Source organism: Nestor notabilis, unplaced genomic scaffold, assembly GCF_000696875.1.
Source record: "Nestor notabilis isolate BGI_N333 unplaced genomic scaffold, ASM69687v1 scaffold28353, whole genome shotgun sequence".
NCBI classification, from domain to species: domain Eukaryota; kingdom Metazoa; phylum Chordata; class Aves; order Psittaciformes; family Psittacidae; genus Nestor; species Nestor notabilis.
Genome location: NW_009922814.1, coordinates 16,067 through 32,132, shown reverse-complemented (window position 1 = coordinate 32,132; position 16,066 = coordinate 16,067).

Sequence of the window (16,066 nt, the reverse complement as noted above, 5' to 3'; positions counted from 1 at the left end):
TTTTGAAATGAGATAAATGAGATACCTGCATCTGGCTCTTCTAATTCCATTCAAAAGGAAAACCCAAAAGCCTTTAGGAAAAATGTGATGAACAATATTGCTCCAAGAAAAACATTTTCTTTAGAGTTTCAAGCCTGCCTGCACCCATTCTTGGTTGAGGGCGGGGAGGGAGTGGGTTGGGGCACACGGATCCTTTCAGTAAGTACAAGAACAGGAATTAAACCTTGAAACATTCAAATATACATTACCAGAAAGTTTACATTTACCACATAACAATAAAAACCCCCTAAGACTGAGATAAAACAAGTGCTAATCTGTTTTATTTGATACTTGACAGTGTTGGGAGTTTCTTTTAATAGAAATACAAAATAATAGTATTAATTTTTTTGTCTAACTACAAAGGTCACTTCAGAAAGTCTAATTGTTAAAGTAAACCTTAATTTTGATTGTTTATTAAAACCCTTATGGTTTTTCCTCAGGCTTGTCTTACAGTAAACATGAAATAGTATCAATGACCTTTTCCTGCTGGCATGATAAATTTTTTATATTATTATAAACAAAATCCATGTATTTTATGTCCTTGGAAAACTAGAAACAGCATAAACATTGCAAGACCAGGTAGGAGAGCCAACCTCTTTTTCTTTTTTTTTCTGGGGTGTTGAGGAAAACCCTCACAGTACTTTCTGCCACTAAGTTTATAATAGTTTTTAACTCCCTACGTCTTAGAAATGAAACCCCCTTTTAGCACCTTGTGTTGTTCTTCTTTTGGTTACAGATTCTCATGTCCCAGAACAAAATAATCTAGAAAAGTATATGTGTTCTAAGTGTTACAGTTCCTTGTTGTTTTTATCCTGTCCATGTGCTCAGAAGCACAGGTATCTGCATACAGATAAGAAGTGAGAAAGCTTTTACTCACTTTACAAAGACATTAGTTGATTTGACTATGAAAGCTACAGGCCTATAGGTACATAATGCAGCATTGCAGTATACAGGTTTCCTTCCCTCCCACTTACTCATCTCCTGGTAAACCCATGGCTGGTAAATAAGAGATGGCTACATGTTTGTAACTAGAAGCAACAGATCACACAGCCACACTGGGTAAGCTCCTGTAGTTACTCCTCATCATCAAAGAGAATGCCACAAGCCAGATGACAGATGTACAGGAAACCAGGTAGCCCAAATAGGATATACTAAGCATAAGCATACCAGCTTTACTGCACCAGGGACAAAAAAGAACTATGCTCATGTAGAAATCTAAAGGCTTTATAGTAAAGATTCAAAGTATTAAAAAAATATGCCTTGGTGATACAGGAATATTTCAGTCCTTGAATTTTTCACTTCACTTTTTCATCATGAGGTCATGCTCGTATATAAAATATATTTTTGAATAACAGCTGTGTAAGCACCAATTATAAGAAATTTTGCTCTTAGGGAAATTAATACAATTCTAGAAACAACAAATTACCAAAATGTAAAATGGTACAGTTGCATGTACCTCACATGCAACTGTTTTGCAATTTGAAACGTATCATTGCTATAGGAATAGCCAAAATATATCCTTAAGTAAACTTTGGGACAATCCCATTTATACTCAGTGATGTACACCACTGCACAAAAAAGGAAAAAAAGTCTCATAATCTTTCTAGTAAAAGACATGAAAGTACTAAAAGACTAATTTTTTTCAAAAGAAAGTTATGTGAATTTATTATGCATTTGGGGTACAGGTGACTCTACTGGAGCTGGAGTCTGTCTTTTGCCTAGAAAGTCAAAGTTCACATGTCACTCATAAGATCTGAAAGATTAATTTACAAAAAGTCTGTGTGATCACATTACAAGGTCAATGGCTTAAACACAAAGCACTGTGCACCCTAGTTGCTTGGAACTTTCTTTACTGCACATTGGAATGTTTTTGCCCAGTTGCTTTGGTATAAAAAAAAGCACCAAAGTTCACAGCTGTGTTTCTGATGAATTAATGATGACATTGTTGGTTTTGGAGGACACTAAACTACTCTCAGTTATGTGGAATCACAGCTACTGAATCAGTAGGCAATGACACAGTCAAGTGTTTTGTGTGTTTCTTCCAGGCAGTTAGCAGAAAGCTGCTTATTCATTAGACTAATTCAGATAGAGAGTTCCTGTTCAAATACATTGAGAAAAGACCGCATTTTTTGAAACAAAAAGTAGAAGCTATTGGGGGATGAAAAATATTTAAAAGTCATTGATTCTTTAACCAAGGACATTCACTGCTTAGGTTAACATGCTCTTTCATTAAGCTTATTACTATTTCAAACTTTTACAAGAGTTTCAGGATAGATGGGCAAATTACTCAAATTACTTAAATGTACCAAGGATCTGATGAAACACAATTCATTAAGCTGAGTATAAAAGATGTTCATAGAAAGATATACATCCCAGAAAACACAAAGTTTAGCAGCAGTTTCTAGCATTATTGTACAGCATAAGATGCAGTAAGAATATAGTAGTAGAGATGGAAGTTCTAAGTTATCTGACTTTTTTAATGCTAATGACAATAATAAAAACATACATAAATATCTAACCTGTTGTTGTTAGAGATAAAAATCTATATAAATATCAAGACTGGATACAGCTGCAACCTGGATGATGCAATGTAGTCGTATAGCCTCTGCATTTTGATTACATGTGTATTTAACAGCATGGCTGACACAATTTGAGAGCTATATCCAACTGCTAAAATTAATTAATTTTAATTAAGAAAGATGCACCATGGTTCTGAGCCACAAGATGATGTTTAATCCTATTCAGAGACATTATAAATCCGCTCCTGGAATTTTAAGACTGAACTGTGGATCCCACTGGTCTGCTGGGCAGGAGAGACAACCAACTTGTTCTTGTCTTGTGGAATCTGTTCATGCATGTATCCCCTTAGAGTACTAAGCTCTAGGAATTCTCTTAATACACCTGATGCAGTCTATGTTTTACTTTATGCATTATTGGAACTGTATTCCTTATATGGGTCATTCCTTTGTAATTTTATGTGAGCCAGTTTAATATTGGCTAGTGGGAACAATAGGTTTTAAGTCCCCATATTAAAAAGCCAGAGAGAATAATAAGGGGAAGGACATGACACAGCTATTTTTGTATTTTATCCTCAAGTCACTCTTGGGAAAGGGGATTAAGGCACTTCAGGCTCCCTACTCAGAGCTGGATGTGCTAAGCACTAGGTCATAATATCTTGCACCTTTTCAGACATGGTCTCTTCGGCTTGGCTTTCCTCACATAATAGAGCCCTGTTTCAACGACAGCCACAAATCTATTCTACAGCTTATTGAGGATGTATGGTTTTCTCTTAGAAGATCACAGATGTAGTTTGAAACAGCAGGCTTACAAAGAACTAAATTTAGTTCTACCATTGCTAGGCAAATGTTTAAACCATCAGCTATATGGAGTAACTAGAAGAGCTCCTCCTTGTTTGAAACAAAGATGTTTTAAATGTGCCTAGCTTTACACAGTTCCTCTAGGTTTTAGATCTTAAGAAAACAAAGGCACCTGACTGGACCCCACATAAAACACCTAAGCTCCAGAAAGGGTAGAAATCCAGACATGTTTGGGTTTTGGTTTGTTTTGGGGTTTTTCCCACTTATAAATTAGCCTTAGGCTGTTCACAGCTCAGTAAGCTGGCTGCTCTAAGTATTATTCTAAACCCCCATAATCCTCACCCTGAACTGCATAGAAAGCCCAGGAATTAACATACATTTACTCCATACAGCTTTAACTGACTTGCCCAAGGTGGGAGGGCAAAGAGTGAGCTGAGCTACTGTACCCACCTTTCTCTCCTGATGTTCTTAGAACCTACTTCGTAGAAATTAACAACTTGTTTAAAAAAACAAACAAAAAGGCTCACTAATAAAAAGGAAACAGTGATTTAAGTCTCCCTTGCTCACTTAATTTATATCTATATATATGCGGAGTGGGATGAAGGTCTGCAAGTATGTATGCATACACCTACCACACACTCTAATGAATGAATTTAATCATTTACTGGCTACAGAGATAGCAAGGTGGGCACAGGAAGAGGCTGCAAATTAAAACAATAAAGAAGAATAAAGTATTAAGAATAAGTTCGTAAGTGGAATGGATGCATATAATCCAAGTTCCTATTCTGCAGTTAGGTACTCAATTATACAATTAAAAAAACTCGCAGTATTTTACTGTAGGACATGCAGAGAAAATCTGGATCACTGTATCTCCCAAAACCACAAAATTGACCCATATGTTCATAAAATCAACAATATGCAAAAAAAATCCATCCTTTTTAAAATATCCAGGAATAATAACAAGACAGAGAATTCTATCAGTTTCTATAATAAGGAACTTAAGATTTCTTTTCTCATGACACAGGAAAAAAGTTCATGGTGAAAACTTTAAAAGGTTATTCTGGGAGAAAAAATAAAAATTAAAAAAAAGGAGTGGTGGATATTTGTTAATACAAGAAACATGAGGGAAGAACTATAAGCACAGCTTCACTTCTCCAAATAAAGCCTCTTTACTTCCCACGAGCAGTATGTGGTTGAAAGCTGTATCAGGAGGGAATCTTCTGACTTTTGGACAGCCCGAAGAGCCAAGTACTCTCCTACCTATGCAAAAAGGGGGCCACTGTAACAAAAAAGGGAGAGAAAGCCTTGCCCTACTCCAAGCATTTACATGTACAGTATAAACCCATGCCTGTCTCAAGCTACAAGCACTGCATGAAAGGTGTCAACAGATCTTGGGACAGTAACAGTTTGAAAGTCAGGGAACTAATGATCCATCTTATTCAATCTCTTGTTCTATCACAAAAGTGAAGCTGATACTAAATTTAAAAAACATCTGTGCATATACGAAGCTGGTGGAAATTAAACAAGAGGAGTTTAACCTGCTAAATTTCAATTGATACTGAAAGTTCTATATACAGTTTCTGTCGTGTATGAAATAAAGACCAAAAGACACTCTATGCATAACAGTAAATTACATTTACCATCCAATTTCTGTTCCTGCCTTTTCTGTTCAGCCATTTATTGTACCTCAGTTTATTTTTCAGAAAAAAAAAAAATAAAACCCTGCAATTTAGGGGACAAATGGCTCAGTCAAAACGCTTGACTGGAGAGATCTGAGTATTCTTTCTTGCCATCATATAACAACACGGGCAAGCTATGCAAAATTACACATGCTCAGAATAAGAATTCAGAGCTAGAAATCACTTCACAAAATGTTATGTTTTTATTCATACAAGTGATTACAAAATTGAGATTACAGCAAAAAAATTAGTTTGAGAAATGTAAGCACAAAAGTTAAACAATTAAGAGAAAACTTTATTCTGTATTTCTTCTGAAAACAGAAATTAGAATCAGTTGGACACCACAAATGATTAAGTTTTACACTATTTGAACATTGAAGCAAAATATTTTATTGAAAGCCATATAATGTTAAGATAAGTAAAAAATAACGGAAAGAGGAAAACACACTGATGAACAAGAGCTAAAAAGAAGAGGTCACATGCATCATAAAAATGAAAAAATGTTTAATTCAACTTCCTCAATTATTACTGCCTTCACAAAATATTTCATATAATTTAGGATCATATACTATTATTTGCTCTTCACTTACAACACACACAGAAAAATAACATAAGCGAATGGACTACAGCCTATTCACCAGCACACATATTCTAATCTCTGCATATGCATTGACGCAGACTGTAATCATGTCTGATTTGTTAGTGCAGTTCAGTGAATCCTTTATTGCTATTTAATTCTGACTGCTACATATTCTACTATTGCCAACTATCTATACAGCCCCTACTGCACAGAATGTCTGACACTATAGAAGTACAGAACTGTAACTGAAATTACAGCATTACTAAACACACTAAAACCGTTCCTCAAGATGAGTGCCAAAGGTAGCCTTCTGAAAGCAATTAGCTTGCACATTTTACAGTACTATCTGAAGAGAAAATTACATTTTGAACATATGAACAATTCATATGATAGAAAATACCACAAGGTAATGCCATGGTATATTCATATGCTCTTTGCACCTGCGCAGTTCAGTTTCCTGTCATGTAACTACAAGGAGTTTGAGTAGAGCTACAGACAATAACCAGATGTGAGATTATAGGATGGATCTTTTAATAGCATCAAGGAACTCACAGCCTATAGAAGGTTAAGGGCAAAAGGGTTTAAAAAAATTTATTTCCTTTCTAATTTTGGCTTGTTGAAGGGGTTGCTCAGGGGCAAGGTCCCTCAGAACCATTATAGAGTGGCCCACTGCAGTATGACCCTCCCGCTCATCACATCCCTCAACATCTACATATAAAAGAAATTCTTTAAAGCAGTATGTCGTGGTTCAAGGACACAGTATTAAATATCTACTTGTATTTCTCTGCTGGAGAGGATTTTTTCCTTGTAAAACACAAGACCCTTAGGGTTCATATACATTGATATATATACATACACATACATATATATACACATCACATATATATACACCCTCTAGCACTTTTACCTAAAGTATTAAAAAAAATTAAAAAATAAACACATTTAGACAAAATTCCACTCTTACAATTTTCTGACATGCACCTTATCCCAGCCTTGCCACAAGTCAAGGATTATTATCATTAGACACTACCATGACATATCTGTAGAAATAAGATATGAAGTATGCTGTTCATACGCATAGTAATTAAAAGCTTCATACTCATGCTTTTAAAAAATATCCTCCGTTTTAATAAACATTAATACTGGGCTTGTCTGTTTTTATTCAGCATGAAAAAGCCAAACAATATAGAATGTCAAATAAAATAATTTAGAAGTATAAAAATCAGAGAAATACAAAAGTCATTTGTTTGAACGCAGCTAATATAAGTAGGTATCAAATATTTCGTCAGATTTCTTCAATGATATGAACACATTTTATCAGATGTATTACAGAATCACAGAATCTCATCATAGTGAATGTTGGAAATGAGCTCTGGAGATTGCCTAGTGCAAACAGCCTTCTCAAAGCAGTCAGCTAGAGTAGGTTGCTCATGGATGTGTCCAGTCAGGTTCTGACTCTCTTTGAGGATGGAGACTCCACAACCTCTTAGCAACCTGTTCCAGAGTTCAGTCACTTTCAGTGGGGTTTTTTCCATTTATGTTTAAAAGGAACACCTTTTTCAGTTTGCATTCATCTCTTTTATTCTGCAGGAAAAGATCTGAAAATAATGCTTCTGAAGCATGATTTGTGAGCTAGTTTGCACCAAACGCATTCTGATTCTAGTTAAACTGCAATAAACTTGAAATACTTACAAAGGAGTGTCTGAAAAAAAAATTCACACAATGCCAGGAATTTAACACTCTTAACCAACACAAGATTTTAAAGCTCTTTCTTAAAAAATTCACAAACAATATGTGCCACCATCAGTAAGAACAAGGAAGACTTTCTATCTCAAATTTCATCTTCTAACACCAAGTTTATTAATTTTTCTTTAAGTCTTGGTAAATCACCATAACAATTTAACAACACATTGCTCACAAACTGGGCTTGCTACAGTTACTATTTGCTTGACTACTCTAAAAACAAACAACAACAAAAAAACCCCAAAAAACCCAACAAAATCACCAGCCAATTGTTGGTTTACAGAAGATGGCTAGCAAAACAGTGCTTCAAAAATAGCCAGAGAGACATCTTTAATTCTAAGTACATGAAAGAATGGATGAAATTCATCTGAGTTTTACACTGCAATATGCTGTCAAGTCAAACATTTACTAAGAACTTTCCAGTACAAACCTGCTCTATGTCAAATATACCAAATGCATATGCAAGTCTCAAGTTGTGTCTAGGCTTACATCTAATGAGGTGGCTGCTGTTTGTCAAGCCATACAAAAATTATCTTGAAAACAACTGTTAGCAGGAAAACCTGGGCCAGCTGTTACAGAATCTCCCCAGGATCTCTCCAGGATCTCCTGGACAGCATTTGCAGTCCACAGTGAATCCATTCCAATGACAACTCCATTATAATCACTAGTACCACTGCTGCAGTCATACTTCTGGAGTAGTCTAGAGTTAGAGATAGAACAGAGGAATACAATACTCATATTCTTAATGTTGCACTAATCCATACAGAAACTGTGCTCTTCTGCTTTATCTCCAACTGCCTCAGAACAGTGAGTCCTCTCCACCAGTCTGATTGTTACCCTTGAGGGTAGCAATACACTTTTTTTCCCCTCTATATGGTTTTAAGGGCAGCTGATTTACCAAGCACTTACTGGATTTGTGCTAAATATCATGTCTGTTCCCACAGTGTACAGGCAAGTGACTTAACAGCCGCAACCTCCTCCAGTTCAGTGTTTCTTTCTTCAACCACAAAGAACATGTCCCAGATTGCAAGTTAGGGAAAACTCTAGAGATTTCTAGTATAAGACTCTAGACATATGACATCTGTGCAGTAAAACTAAATTGATGCTTGTTATATCACATCATGAAATTGAAGTGAATCATACAGCTCGAAGATTATTTTAAGCCTATTGGCCTTGTCTGAAAGCTCTTACTTTTCTCATAAAACTATAAATTTATATTTACAGTCAATAGACTTCTTCAAAGTCATTGTCCCTTTTGGTTTTCTCCCTATGTCCTTTTTAAAAATTAATACAAAATGAGAGGTTTGTCTCACTGATCCTGTGAGGTTTTTTTGACAATGAGAAATTTACTAGATGTGTCTTGGTAGACCAATAATTCTATTTAATGAGTGAGGAAATACCGTTCTGTACCAGGGTAGGGAGGTGGGGAAATACCATTCTGTAGCAGGGTTACATTTTTTCCTAAGCGATTCATTCTAGAACAACAATATATATATGATTCTATGATTATGAAACCAGGTCTTGGTTTAAGTTAATACTGCAAATGCTGAGATGCAAAGCATTTTTAACTTTTATTGAGGCTTCATGACTGCTCAAAGAATCAAATATATACATAATGCATTCAAATGCAACAGAATTAGAAATGGAATAAACGATAAAATACATGAAAGGGAACATTTACTTGGCAATGTTATATAGACTGTTAAAATACCATGAAAAATAAACTGCATTACACAGTACATGTTGATGATTTTTTAGTGAAAGAATGCTTATCTTAATTCTCTTCTTTACTACCTGAGAATGTCTTACACTCACTTCATAGATGACTGTTATTGGATTGCCTTTAGATGGTACAGACATACTGACAATCTAAGGAAACTAGCCTCTCCATAACATCTTATGCAGCATATCCACTCCAGATCTCATAATAACTAGTTCCTCTGAGGACTGCAGTTTCATTTTGTGCATGCATCTAAGCTTCCAGAAGTATTTAATTATCCTCATGCCATTTCCAATACAACTTTTGACTAATCTCTTTTCAAGCCTGTAATGGAGGTTACAAAAAATGCTAGCTATTTATTGTTTTCTTAATATCTAATCTGGATTTTTTCTTCTTCAAGTCAAGCACAATTGCTCTTTTGTCTTTTCAGTATGGAAACAATTTCTTTCCTTCCATGTTGCAGAAATAGATACTTGAAGACTGTTAGCACATCCTCCCAAGAGTTCTCTCACTCATCTGTCTCATCCCAATTCTTTCCATATTGATTTTAGTATTTTCTAGGTCTGTGATCTAGGCATCTAGACATTGTTTGAGGCTCTCCTCTGCACTCTTGCCACAGTCCACAGCTCTTTTAATAAGGTTTGCATAACAAATATGGATTCTGAGACCTAACAAACCAGCATAGAGTGGAAATATATCTTAAGTTTTATACATCGCAGTATGACTTTTCATGTTTTTTATAATGTGATATGACTCTTTCAGTTCATGATCTGCTGTAAACCTGAGAAACTTTCCATCTAAACAGTTGTTCTCCTTTGTATATGCTGTTATTTCTAATCATAGCACCTTGCTGAACTGCATCCTAACTTCTTCTAGACCACTTCTACATAATTCTCATTTTTGAAAGATATTGACACGACTGTAAACTTCATGCTCCCAAAAATTAATAAGCATATTGCTCATTTCGCTTTCCAGGTCATAAATGAAAATTCAGAATAACACTGAGCCAAGGACAAATCCCTCCACAGTCACATTTCACTGACATTTTGACAGTGAACCATAATATTTCTAGCCTGCTTGTGTAAAGAGATTAGTGCCCAACTTCAATCTATTGTTTCTATCTAAAAGGCTTCTGCTACCTTGTCATAGGAAGAAGTCCTTTCCCTTGATCCTATTTTTCTTCACAAATCTGTTTGCTGTTGCATCCTTGTTAGTTTTTCCTTATTTTTAAAAAATAAGCACTACTTTCACCATTTCCAGTCTCTCAGTAACCACTCTTGTGGCCATCTTTAATTGTGATTATTAATATTTCTGAGATTTACTCATGCAGTAATTTAAGTTTAATGAGGTCCATCAAACAGAATTTTAAACCACCCAGATATGTACAGAACCTACCCTGTCTTTTAGTTATAGATAGAGATGCTAGCCCACTGATACTAGACATAGTAAGGTAAGCACTTGCAGTCAATTTTTTCTTTTTTAAAGTATTACAAACTTTTAAGTACAAATACTTAAAAGAGATCTTTAGTGAATGGCACAGTTTAGCCTTCCTTTTAGTACAAGGAATTTCTCACATACATGTTGCTTTCCTTGACATATCTTATCTTGTTCACTTTAGCTCACATGAGCCTTAGCCTTTTAGAAACTCTCTAACTGATATTTTTCTTTTACATTCACCCTTATTACGTTATTAAGGTGACATTACTAGCCCTTTTTATAAGCTATCTTAATGTGTTTGAAATCAACAACTGAGTCCCAATCCTCCCTTTGCAATTGGATTACCTTCACTTGTGACCTTTCTATTTTCAAATGAGTTTGAAAGTTAGGAGGGGCAAGAGGGTGGTTGTTTTGTAAAAAGCTTTCCTTTCAATCCTTATTCCCCTGAGATTTTTAGTTCTATTAGTTCTCAGAGTCTGCTTGACATCCACTGTTTCTATTTTGTTTTCTTTGCTAAACATCGCGAGTACCACCATTTCACTGTCACATCAATCAAGTTGCCTTTCACTTACCCATTCCTAGCTGGTTTCTCACTATTTAAGATTATGTCTATAGAAATTTCCCAGGAAGTTGCTTTCTTTTTCCTTATTTTTTAAAAAAAAAAAAAAAAAGAAAATAGAAGAAAAAAAAAGAGCCAAAAAGCACTACTATAATACTACTAAAAAAACAAAAAAAAAAAAAAACAACCCCACACCAAAACTCACCAGTGAATGCTTATTAAACTTTTAAGTCTATTATACCTTTCTCAAAGGATATCTGGGTAATTAAAAATTTATTCACACCACCAAATTCTAGATTGTTTTGCTAGGTGCTCACAAAATGCTGCATTCATTTATTCATTTTCTGTGGTAGTCTGCTCATTTTACTTTCCCTTTAGGCTTTACTAGATCGTTCAATAACTCTAGGCTCTTTTAAATTTTCATTAGATATGCTTTTTCCTTTTGATTCTTTGACCTGCCTTTAGAAAGGCCATACCATATTATATTTCCACTCATATGAGATCTCACTAAATTACATCAATTGTGTCATAATCCTATATTAAGACTTCCAATTGCATGCTTTATTCAGCATAAGTCTTGCAACAGTACATTTATCTAGCATCCACATACCTATGTATTGCTCCTGCACCCCTCTACCCCAGTTCTCAAGATAAATATCCACTCTGGTTTCTAGACCAATTCGCAGGTTGCCATTTCCGTTTACCTCTGGCCTTCCATCACTCATTCTGCCCCTTATTACTTTATGTATAGCTTGTGAAACATCATCCTATGGTCAAAAATTAGAATCACTCTTGGCAACAATGAACTATAGAATAAGCACAGAGCAGGGGGCATCTGATGGTTCTCAAAAGCCTTTCAGCAATACCTCACTTTAAGAATACCAGAAAGAAGCAGTTCACTTGCCAGAGAAGTGCTTCAGGCTGGTGAGTCTCCTAACTGTTTACAGAACGGAACCATGAACCAACACTACCTTTTGGTAGTGCAGATCCAAGCATTCTCACAGTGTTTGACAAGGTGTAACCCCCCTTTCTCAAATGCTGGGTTTTCACTTTCATTTCCTGCCTGGACAGCACATCTATTCTTACTCTCAACAGATGGTTAATTAGAGGTGGAATATAATCTGCCTTCTGATGATACCAGAAATTGCAATGGCTAGCTTCTCCTGTTAATGCTGGTATTACAAACTTTTCCAACCAGCTGGAATCTTTGTTCTTTGAATATACTGAGCCAGTGGATGTAGTCATGAATATATTGTAACCAGTCTAACTCTCCTTGTAACCCTCTCACCAATTAGTAGGAATACAGAAGAATAAATCAGAGTTAATATTTTAACAAACATACCACTTTGACATGTTTTAAGATGGCTTAAAATTTGGTCTTTTTTTTTTAATTTTTCTTCAAAACATCAGCCATACCTTGGCTTCTTCTGCACTAACATTGACATTCACTTCACATGAATGAGAAAGATACCCAAATGGTTAGAAAGATTAAATGGTTGTAGTAAATATGATAGTAAATTATACTGGATTTTTTTTCCTAAAGGAAGTTAAAAAAGGATATCGCAAACCTGAGGATACCATCAGAGGGAGTATTCAAATTCAAAGGTTGAATATCCTTTGACATAAATACCTCAGAAAAGAAACCTTCCATCTGTGTGATCTTGCATGTTATAAGCAGAATGAGCATCAGCTCAGAATCTGTACAAGAGAGATCTGATTAACTCCTAGTTCATGACTCAGCTGGCTTTTTGAATGAATAAATAGTAGATCTTCGTTCTACAGAGGCATGTGGAGGTTCTATAGTATGACCAGCCTTGTCTAGAATGAGATTTAAAATTTGGGGTTTTAAACAACTGTGCTAGAGAGATCCCTTGGTACTTTAAGCATACAGCTTTTAGATTGACTGTCTAGAAAACTAAATTCTAGTTTGGGTAATATTCTTTCCATTTAAATTCTTCCCATAGTTTCCACTGGAGGAGATATTTGCCCTCATTTCCTGCAACAAAACTGTTGCTGTGCTCTATTAAAACAACTGTCCTGTAACCCTGCTAACATCTGTGAAGGGTTATGTTTAGTTTTTCATTTGGTTTTTTGTTAAATGTTGTAAGAGACAGTAAAAGTGATTTAAAAGTGTCAGGCATTAATCCTAACCAAAACAGAGGTCAGTAGGGCTTAGAAGTATTATAAATTGGAGGGAGGGGGCAAATGTTGATAAACATGTGAATGCAGCAATGTGAGGAAAGCCATTCCTATCCAACTTGGCTCTCACGCTAGATATGTTTTCTTCTTTATAAAGCCTTAGTCTGACAGTCACTAGCAGGGCAACTAGCAAGTTTGAGTTTAAATAAGGTAACAGTTGATCATAATTGGGGAGTACCCAATACAGGTTTTAAATACCTGTACAATACTTTATTTTTTAAAAAAGCACCTGCAGAGCCTTGCAGCATTCCACAGAAAGTACTTACTGAGAGACAAAAAGGCAAGCATTCAAAACATGATGCTTTTTCTTTGCAAAACACAAAATGAATTACCGTGGTGGACTGCCACCTTGTAAATCCATGTTACCATAATTTAAGATGCAGAAATTTATAATAATAGGAATTATTTCTGAGAGAAAGGCAACAATCTCATGTGAAGTTTCCCATATTCCACTGAACATGCTGAAATGCAGCAATATATTTCAGACATATACAAGTTTGCCCTCAAGCAGAAAGGAAATTTGCCCAAAACTGAAGAAGCAAAAAATCTGTAAAGTGGACTAACATAGTAGAGACAATGTTCTCAGTGTTTATAAATACAAAAACAAAATAGAAAATGAGAAAAATGTTTTTAAACAGGGAAATATTAAATAATCTTATGTAGAAAAATTAACAATTATTGTAAATTAACCTGATGCTGAAATTATTTTCATATCAAATTAAACCTCCAAATAAGTATAGAAATTAACTTTCATTTGAGAAATAAGTTGAAGAACATCAAATGTTTAGCTATTCAATGGATTTTAAGACTAACCATTTAATAATAGTCAGATGATGTGAACACACGGAGAACTGAATACTCCAAAAGACAAATCCAAGACAATTATGGAAGTGGTTGTTCAGTTCCTCAGTTGGCATTTAACATATACTCAGAGTTCTAACCTCTTGCTTCTGTTTTTAGCTTTGTCATGTTAGAGGAGCCCTCAATTTGACTTCATCTAGCTAGCAGAGGTGGTCCATTAGCCCTCAGTTACTCCTCAGGATATCCAAAACAATTTTTCTTCTTTATTCTTGCTAAAATTAAAATTATGACCAGGTTACTCAGGGTTTTATACAGTTGGATTCTAAAAACCTCCAAGGATGTAGATGGAACAACCTCTCTGGGCAACCTGTTCCACTGCCTGACTGATCTCATTATTAAAAACCACTTTCTTTCATCCTGTCTAAATCTCTTGTTTCACATTATGCCCATGGTCTCTTGTCCTACCACCATGAAGAGTCTGGATTCTCGTAGGTGTTGGAAGATTGCTATCAGTAGCCACCTCTCCTCCAGGCTAAACAAGGCCAGTTACTTCAGCTTCTCCTTACAGACCAAATACACTAACCCCCAAATTTCTCTCTGTTGGAGCTTAGTGATGACTATCCTGAACTGAGGCATTCAGAACTGTATTGATAATCTAGATGTGGTCTAACACTAAGAAGCCCACAATTAAGTAAAACCTAGACTTTCAAGAAAGCGTCCATTATCCCCTCCCACCTCCAATTAGTAGCTAAATCATATTTAATTTTCTAAAGTGATGGAATTTTATGCACTAACCAGAGCTTTATATCCAGCTTAAACCAACTCTATCACAACAAAAGAACCTGAAGTTACACGCCTGCTCTGACTGGCTGGATTTCTGCCATTCATGCTTACTATACAACACAATAGCATTAATTGATGTCACAGTAGAGGAATTTTCCTCCCGTGGAGTCACATATTCTAGAGAAGCAAACACTCAGGACAAATACCAAATTTAGTACCCAATTGCAGGTTCATGCCAATAAAGACTGAAAAGAAGCAAGAAAAAATACAGCTATATTAATAATCACAGTAGTTGTCCAAATTAAAAAAAAAAAAAAAAAAAAAATCCCTGTAGTTAATACTCACAGTACTTCCCCACAACATGAAGTTAGAAGTGACAATGGACCAAGCCTTTCTCATTGAAGGGAACTTGGGCAGAAATAACAATGTGTGGTGCATTGATAATGCAAGAAACAACAGGGGTTGAAGGATTAAAAACATTTTGAATTTAAACAACAAAGAATCAGACAAAGATACCGAAAGAATAACTTCACATAATTTTTTTTAATATTTCTTAAAGCATTATTCAGTGATCCACTGTGCACTATTTAATTCTTATTTCAGTATGAAGAAAAGAATCTCATCAGGGTAGGTATTGTGATGTGGAATTCAACAAAGTATTGTTCACAGACATTGTCTATTCATCCCTGGCACCTGGTTTTGAATCCAGTCTCACTAATGGTAACTAAAAGCTTCTTGAATTTAAAAGCTTTACAGACTACAAGCCCCAGTGGAGCTTTAACCAAACAGGGATTTGTGCTGCGTTTTAAAGACGTGTGGTAAGTCACAAGCTTGGATTGATCTGAAGTGAAGATTTTAAATTTCAAGAATTGCAGGAAGAGTATTCTACTATTCTCAGAAATCTAACAGCAAACAAATTACATAAAATATGGTTGTAATAATCAGTTGCTCTGACTGATTAGATATGAATGCTTTTATACTTTGAAGGATTCAGTAATTATAACTTCTATTTTTAAACAGATTTTTTTTATTTCAAGCCTTCAGTTAACTCTCTTCCCTTTTTATCAGACCCATAAATATGTTGTCACTTCTCATTTCAAACAAATGTAAAAACCTCTAACGTCAATGACAATTAAGAAAATCCGATTGAATGGCAGTAAGCAATTTTGAGAGCAGTATTTATAAAAATCATTGTACAAAGCAAGTCTT